Genomic DNA, 8,765 nt, shown 5'->3' with positions numbered 1-8,765 from the left:
TAGGAAACTGAAGGTACAGCTCAGTGGTAGAGTGATTGATTATCTAGTAGACATAAGGCCTTGGTTCAACCCTAGCACTTAAAAATAATTACAGGGGCCAGAAAGATGGCTCCCCAGGTAAAGATACGTTGTGCCAAGCCTGAAGGCCTGAGTTGGATCCTGAAATCCACATGGTAGGAAGAGAGCACTAACTCTCACAACTTTATCCTCTATGTCCACATGCATGCTGTGGTTTGCATATCCATACACATGTACTCTGACACAATAGATAGATAGATAGATAGATAGATAGATAGATAGATAGATAGATAGATAGTTAAGTGTAATAGAGTGATAATTGTGAAGTAATTTAACTAATGAACATATTTATCAGTGAATAGATACATGAAGAAATTATTTAACTGATAAATAGAAAAAGACTTTAAAAGAAGATAAGTGAGTGGGCCAGTGCTAGAAAAATGAGAATGAATGAGTGAATACAAGAAATAGATGAGGGAATGAATGAAAGAAAAAGTTACTGAATTGAATCACTGCAGAAAAGAATGAGGAAGTGAATCAGTGAGTTGATGATTGAATTAACAAATGCAGAAATGTGGTGGTGCATGCCTGTAATCCCACTAATCAGGAGGCTGACAGAAAAGGTTGGCAGGTTCCAGACAATCCCGGGCTACATAGTAAGACCTGTCTCAAAAACAGCACAATGACCTCACAGCAACTGTAGTTGTCTGCACAAATTGACACAGGATCAAGCCAGTCAATATTCCAACATGGACTGAGGAGAGACTCACAAGCCCTGCTCCTAGCTGAGAAACTATTTTGAGAGTTAATGGCTTCTGGGGAATGGAAAGCCAAATTTTTTCCTGGATGAGGCATCCTGTAGGTTGCCCAAATCAGTGGCTATGCCCTCATCCATGTTCATACAGACAGTTCTCATTGGAATCAATGGGAGATATATACAAACACATGCATATGATGATATAGAGTTGGAAGGGGAACATGAGAGTCTGAGAGAAGTCGAGGGAGAATGGGAATATGGGTATTATCAAGACACTTTTTATACATGTATGAAATTATCTAAGAACATATTTTTATTACACAAAAATGGGAGGAAAGTGGGTGACCCAATGTGTGGGATGATGAACATAGATGAATGAGTGAATGAATCACAGAGTGAATGCACAAATGAGTGAGTGAGTAAATAGATTAATGGAGTTATGAACTGCTGAATAACTCACTACAGAAAGATATGAATGAACTGATGATTTGATGATTAAATTAACTAACACACAGATGAATGAGGGGCCAAATGTCTCCAACAGTCCCATCAGCCTGGTCACCGTCACCCCCAGGAACCACCACCACTGCCTCACCCAGGCACATGCACCCACCAACTACTCACCAGATGCTGATGCCCACCAGCCTCATAATAGCCTCATTGAGGCTGTCAAAGAAGTCCCTCAGGACATGGCCTTTGTGCTTCATGCCACCAATGACCAACCCGAAGGCCAAGAGAAGACCACAAGGCCCAAGGTATTGATGCCACTGGCTGAACCAGGCACAGGCACAGTCTCCTCAAAGTTTATCACCTCCTGCAGGGTGCCCAAGGCTTGGGTGACATTTTTCAGGATGCTGGTTTCATTCTCCACTGAGGATGGGGGAGACATGGAGGCCCCCAGTTCTGACCCATTCTCTGTCCTTACAATCATCCTGGTTACCACTCGTGTGCTGTACTGCATCTTAAACTGAAATGCAGAGAAATTGATACCAGATTCAGTATGGTGGTTAGCTCTTTCATAAATATCACAAAAAAAACAAATATAAAAAAACTGGAGTTAGGCCTGTGAGGCCCTGTGTTCCATACATCTCATTTGCACGAACACACACACACACACACACACACACACACACACACACACACACACACTGAAAATATAACGATAATGATAATAAAAAAAAGAAATTAGTAACTGGCATTTGCCTAATATAAACAAGTCCTGGCTTTCATCCTCTTCACCAAAGAAAAGAAATGAGTAACCAAATAGTGAGGATGTTAAAAACCAAGCATAGAAAATGGATATATAGTCTACATCTTTATGTCTAGCCTTCAGTAAAGGGGTTGCTATGCGCCCCCTGCTGGCCAAATTCAGTCCACTACTTGCTTCTGTAAATATAGTTTTACAGGAAAGTGTAAGTCCTCTTCACATGTTGCCTGTGTCTGCTTTTCTACTATGAACCCCAAGCTCATGCTCAGACAGATTTTAGCACATCTGTGATCAGAAGTCTCAGAACCTCGACGCCAGCATCCTAGCCTCCATGAATTCCATAACCTGGCCACCCTTTGCATCACCAACATAGCCATGTGTGGTACACATATTCTCCCAGAATCGTCCCCAAGGTCCCCCCACTCAGGCCCTTCTTCCCACCCTTCTCCTTGGGAAGTAAGCTCTCTCCACCCTCCACCCTCCATCCCTCCTTCATTAAACCATGTGCTTCTCCTAACCTGTTTGAAGCAGGCCTCCACAAGTTAGGTGGAAACATATTTCTGCACAAAAACATCAGAGAAGGGAAAGTGGTTAGAGTTTGGGAGTGAGCCAAAGGGCATTCCTGCACTGATAACCATGGCAACTGTAGCAGCAGACAATATAGAAATGCATGGTGTGGGCCCAGGGTTGAGCCAAGTACCTGCCCTTCATCATCTGACATAAACCCTGCAATGACCCTAGAAGTAAACACTGTAAACATCTCTAGCTTCCACAGGAGGTAACCAAAGGCCAGAGGAGATCGCCCAGACCCATAGAGCTGCTCAGAGTTGCAGATGTAACTTACCATGGATTGATTATAATTAGGCCCCACCCAAAGTCATGGAATCTGAGTGCCATAAAGGTGATGGTGGAGCCTTGGACTAAAGAAGTTTACAGAGTAATAGGAAGTGGCCTTGTTTTTGATATGCTTGCTCTTGATAACCATCTTGTGCTCTCTGCCGTGTTATGATGCAGCTAGATGATCCTCACTAGATGCTGGTGCAAAGTTGTTGGGCATCCTAGATCCCTGAACATGAGCTAAATAAACCTTTGTCTTTTGGTTCTTTGGTTTTGTTTTCATTTTACAACTAACTCAGTTTCAAGTATACTTTTCATTTAAATTTTAATACACTTATTCGGAGGCACAGTGCCATGGTATACAGATAAAAGGTAGACAACTTGTAGGAGTCGGTTCTCTCATTCCACCATGTGGATCCTGTCAGGTTGTCAGGCATGGTGATAAGTGTCTTTACCCACTAAATCATTTCATTGGCCCTAACTTTTATTTATTTAGGCGTGTGTGTGTGTGTGTGTGTGTGTGTGTGTGTGTGTGTCTGTGTGTGTGTGTGTTTACACATATGCCACAGCATGTACATGGAGTTGGGAGGACAACTTACAGGACTCTGTTCTCTCCTTCCACCACGAGGATGGTCCAGAGGATTGAACTCGGGTGGTCAGGCTTGGCAGCAAATACCTTTATTCACTAAGCCATCTCATTGGACCTCAGCTAGTGTATAATAGCAGCAGAGAACACCGTAAGAGTTCCTAAACTCTTCCGGTGCCAAGTCAGTACCATAGGAACAGTATGACTGGATTTGACATTACTTCTGACAGGCAAAATCTTATTGGACTAAGAGAATCATTTGCACGGGTTGGGGTTTTAGCTCAGTGGTAGATCACTTGCCTAGCAAGTGAAAGACCCTGGGTTCAGTCCTCAGCTCCAGAAAAATAAAAGAGAATCATTTGCTCACCAAAGAGGTTATGAACACCTATTGAACAGCAGCAGCTCCTCTTACTCCGTCCTGGGATACTACAACAGTGTCCTCTCCAGCCTCAGAGCTCAAAGATCAGACCTAGACTTAGCTTTCTTAAGGATATGCAAGGATCCAGGGCAGAAATGGCAACCAATAGTTGCTTCCTTTTCCAAACTAGATCCACCTTTTCCTGTAGTCTCTCATAGAAAAGAATTGCTGCATGCATATCTGGAAGTCCCAACAAAATGAGAATGTCACCTGACCAGGTCCATGAATGCATGAGCTGTTGGGACAGTCTGAATTTGGCTCTTATGGTGCAGCCCCTCCTTGGAGCCTTTCCCAAGATGGATGATGGTGACCATTAGGATCCCAGTGAAAACCACAATGACTGTTGTCACCATATAGTGCACAGCTGCCAGCATTCCCATCCTCCCTGTTGCCTTGTTGTCCAGGGATGCCATACCTAGAAAAGAGATAATGCAGTTCGTGCAACAGCACCCATTCCTTTTAGCCTCCATCTGGTCCACCCATTCCATACCATCAGCTCAAACTCATTGCACATCCCTTAACTGAAGATGTCCACAAAAAACATGGTTCACCTTCTAATGCTGAGAGTTATCTACACAACAAATTTTATGCTATCACAAATAAATATATTATCAGGCAAAATATAATTTGATTATAGTTTATTAAGTTAATAAAGGGAGCTGGTAAGATTACTCAGTGTTAAGAACACATACTGCTCTTACAGGGAACCCAAATTCCAGTATCAACACAAATATTCTGTGGCTCACTACCACTTGTAATTCCAGCTCCAGGGTATCTGATGCTCCATGGGCACATGCATTCATGTGTACATACCCACATAGACACATGATTACATAATAATAACAAAATAAGTATATAAAAGTAAATAAAAGTTTTGTGTCACTTTGAAATAAAGTTTTACAGTGTACAGTGTATACCCACCACCTAGAGATGATCTGAAAGAACACGAGAGGAGAGGCATAGGTCATCTGCAAACACTACATCAATTTACAGAAAGGGCTTCAGCATCCTCAGGTATTGGTGTTTATAGGGATCTTGAAACCAATCCACTGGTGGTTCAACCCAGGGATGATTCAGTTTTTGATTCTCAAGCTAAAAACAAATGGACACATACCACTCCATTTTATTACTACAAATAACTGCACCAATCACAATACCTCCCCTTTACTCTAAGTTAACCTTTCAACTTCCACCCAATCCTCTCCTTATCCTGCACCATAAATATCACAATCATTGAAGTCTTCATCCCAGGGTCCACCACAACTCCCACCTCACTTGAACCCACCCCTTTCTACATTTAGCCTGGATACTGTTCATGCTGTACCTATATGTCTCCTACCAGGCCATGCAACAATCCAGTTGCTATGAGTTTGAGATACTAACAATCTGCACTTTTCTCCTGAGAGTGATCCTCAGCAGAATGGGAGCTTCCTCCTCCAGAAAGGTCCCAGTGTTCAGCAACAGTCAATGATTGCTGGTGCAGGGATTCAGATGAAGACAGAATTGGTGATGAGAGACACCTCCATGATGTTGCTCACACTTCAGAGCCCCTGCCCAGTGGGAGCACACTGAGACACCAGCCTTCTTCTGAACACATGCCTTTGCTTAGCTTCCTTCCCCATCCTGTCCTCCTATCTTCACTTCTTCATGTGTTTCTCCCTTGGTGAGTTTCTGGTGACCAGATCTACATGTCAGGCTTGGCTTCAAAGAAGCCCAACCTAAGAAACCAGCCTTGATCATTATTTCTGTCCCTAAACCCAAGGCTTACTAAACATCACCTATGGCCTAAATCTGGTGCACTATTTACTTTTGTAAAGTTGTATTGAAACACAACTCTGGTGAGTAGTTTTAGTTGTTAACTCAACACGAGCAAGTACCACTAGGAAGAGAGGCTCAATGGGGAATTTTATAAATCAGGTGGACCTGTGGCATGACTAGGGGGTCCAGATTACATTGATTGAAGGAGAAAGGACAATCATTGTGTGTAGCACCATTCCCTAGGAAAGGGATTCTGGACTGTATACATGTAGAGATGTAACTTGATACAAATAAGCATGTGTCCATTTATTTTCTCTCTGCTCTTGGTTGTGGGTGGGTTATGATGAACTGCTTCAAGTTCCTATGTTGTCTTCCCTGAGTGATAGACTCTAACCTGGAACTGTGAGCTAAAACAAACCCTTTCTCCCCTAAGTTGTTTTGTGTCAAATATTTTATTGTAACAACATAAATGAAACCAGGGCAACAGCCATGCACACTTGCTGACATATTGCCTATACATGCTCTTCTACTCCAGCATCAAAGGTGAACCATAAAATGAAGATCCGATGGCCCTGAAGCGAAAACAACTACTATCCAGAAGAAAAGGTGCTACATAACACATCGAAGCTCCTTTCCTTCCTCCACCCTCCATCCTGGCACCTCCATCCCACTCACTTCCTTCATGTTCAACCACATTCCATTTATCATCTACCCCATATCCAAGCTAACTCCCCTGACCCCCCAAAGCATTTCTTTCCCCCCTGGAGAGACCAGAGCTCTGGCAGGATGGGATTTTACCTTCAACAACAAGTACAAGGAAGTTATTGGGACACAAGGATCCTGTGACAGCAAGACTGAAGCAAGATCTGGGAACAGCTTGAGTTGATGTGTTTGGAAAGGGCCCCCATTGGTGGGGAAGCCCTGGCTCTTTTCTCAAGTGTGGGCTTGGAATGGGTCCTGTAGATGCACAGTGGCTTGGGGTCTCACCTGTGACAAGGCTGGAGACGATGAGGGGGAGCACCAGCATCTGCAGCATCCTCATGAGCAGCTCACCAGGAAAAGAGAAGTACTTGATCTGGTGGTAGAAGAGCTGGTGTGGGCGCAAGGCAATGCCAGGAAAGGTTCATGGAATGAACTATGAATCTCAACCCCAAACACTGTCCATCCATCTCTAAAAGAGTATAGTAAGGTGAGCAGTGACTATTCTAGGAGGTTCATTTGTGTACATGGGTATTACATGGATTTGTGTGTGCAGGGATACATTTGTGCATGGGTATGTGTATGTGTGTGTGTGCTTGTGTTATATACAAATGTGGGTGTTTGTGAATGAATGGGCATGTATAAAAAGATGTATATATGGGTATGTATGTGCATGTGTGTATGTGTGTAAGTATGTGTACATTTGTGTGAGCATGGGTATATATGTGTGTGTGCATGATGAGGATTTGTGTGAATGAATGTGTGCATGTAGTTGTGTGCATATGGATATATATATGTGATTGTGTGCATTTGTGTGTGCATATGTGTGTGTGCACATTCATATGTACATAGGATCATATACAAAGATATGCACATGCATTTCTTGGGTTTGTCTATAAGTATGACTCTTTTGTCTGTGTTATCATTTTCTTTTTTTTTCAGATTATGCATACAGTGTTCTCCTGTGGGCCAGAAGAAGGTACCAGACCTCATTACAGATGGTTGTGAGCCACTATGTCGGAATTGAACTCAGTACCTCTGGAAGAACATCCAGTGCTCTTAACCACTGAGTCATCACTCCAGCTCTATGCTACCACTTTCAAATATGGAAGTGCATATGAAATTGGGCTTCTAAGCATGTAGATGTAAATGCATAGATGAGTGTGTGAAAGTATTCACAAAGTCCAAGACAGCTGGCTGTGGTATCCTTGGAATCCACACTGTCTAAATAATCAAGTACACATGGAAATTTTTAGGGGGAAATTATCTGTGGAAAGCAGAAAAGGGGCTATTTGGGGAGAGAAAAGGAACCAGCAGAGGGTGACTAGGTAAGAGGGGGTAAAGGAAAAAGAATATGATCAAAGCACATTGTATACAGATATGAAGATGTCATGAGGAACCCATTATTTTATACAACCTCATAATTCCTTAAGTTGTGTCTGTTGAACTTGTACAGATTTTTTCTCTTATCAATATTTCCTACACAATACAGTATAACAACTATTTACCTAGCAGTTACATTGCTTTGGGTGTTACAAGTAACCTAGAGAGCAAGATAGCCACAGAACTGGCAAACACTACCTCATTTTATTTAAGGGACTTGAGCACCCACAGATAACAAATGCTTGTGGATACCCAAACCAATAGACAATAAAGTTCCTTAAATAAAATGAGGTAGTGTTTGCAGAACCAATCTCTTAAGGGTATGATGGATAGCTGTATATTTTTTATGAACATTAGCACAGTTTATGTGACTGCACTTCTCAATTAAGATATGTAAGATATATTCATATGTAAGATATTTTTTTCCTTCTCTGTGTGTAGTCATAAAGTGCAGGTCTGTTCAGTGTACTTGCGGATGCCCATACCCACACATGTGACATCACATCGTGTTCATACAGCTGTGTTTGTGCATGTATGTGCCCTCTCTACCTGAGTCCTCTGATGGGCTAAGGGATTGTGTGATGAGTGCACCTGAGAGGGTGGGTAGTTAATAGAAGTCCCGCCTCCCAGAAGCAGAGCTCACCAATGATCACATTGCTGACTGTGAGCAAGAAGAAAGCTTTTCTAGGCAGAAAGCGCCACACATGCTCTCTGATCATGGGCTGCAGGCTCATGCGCATGCGCAGTGCTCTCTGCTGCCAACTGTCCTGAGGTCCCTGCAGAGAGCCCACACCACCCAGGTGCTGGCTGCTCTGCCTCAAGAACAGACTGTTGCCATGACTGCTCATCGCCTCTCTCTGGGGACAGAGGAGACCATGTCTGGTGAGGGAGGAATCCAGGAAAGGAGTGGGTAAGGTGGAGGGGCAGGCACTTGCAGCTCAGAAGTTAGGGGAGGGGCAATGCCCATGTGGAGACTACTGAGAGCCTGCCCTGGATGAGATACAGTTTTTAATCCCAACAACAAAAGGTTAAGGTCTTCGGACCCAAACACTAGAGAGGGTGGTTAGAGACAGGGTAGAAAAACAAACAAACAAACACACAC

At 43.1% G+C, this 8,765-nt stretch overlaps 1 pseudogene; it reads right to left on the bottom strand.

The window, feature by feature from the left end:
• Positions 1 to 1,174: 1,174 nt before the first annotated feature.
• Positions 1,175 to 8,511, bottom strand: LOC143270151 (excitatory amino acid transporter 4-like; annotated as a pseudogene).
• Between the last annotated feature and the right edge of the window lie 254 nt (positions 8,512 to 8,765).

Source organism: Peromyscus maniculatus, chromosome 22 (assembly GCF_049852395.1).
Source record: "Peromyscus maniculatus bairdii isolate BWxNUB_F1_BW_parent chromosome 22, HU_Pman_BW_mat_3.1, whole genome shotgun sequence".
Lineage (NCBI taxonomy): Eukaryota > Metazoa > Chordata > Mammalia > Rodentia > Cricetidae > Peromyscus > Peromyscus maniculatus.
This window is presented reverse-complemented; position numbering and strand designations above follow the sequence as displayed.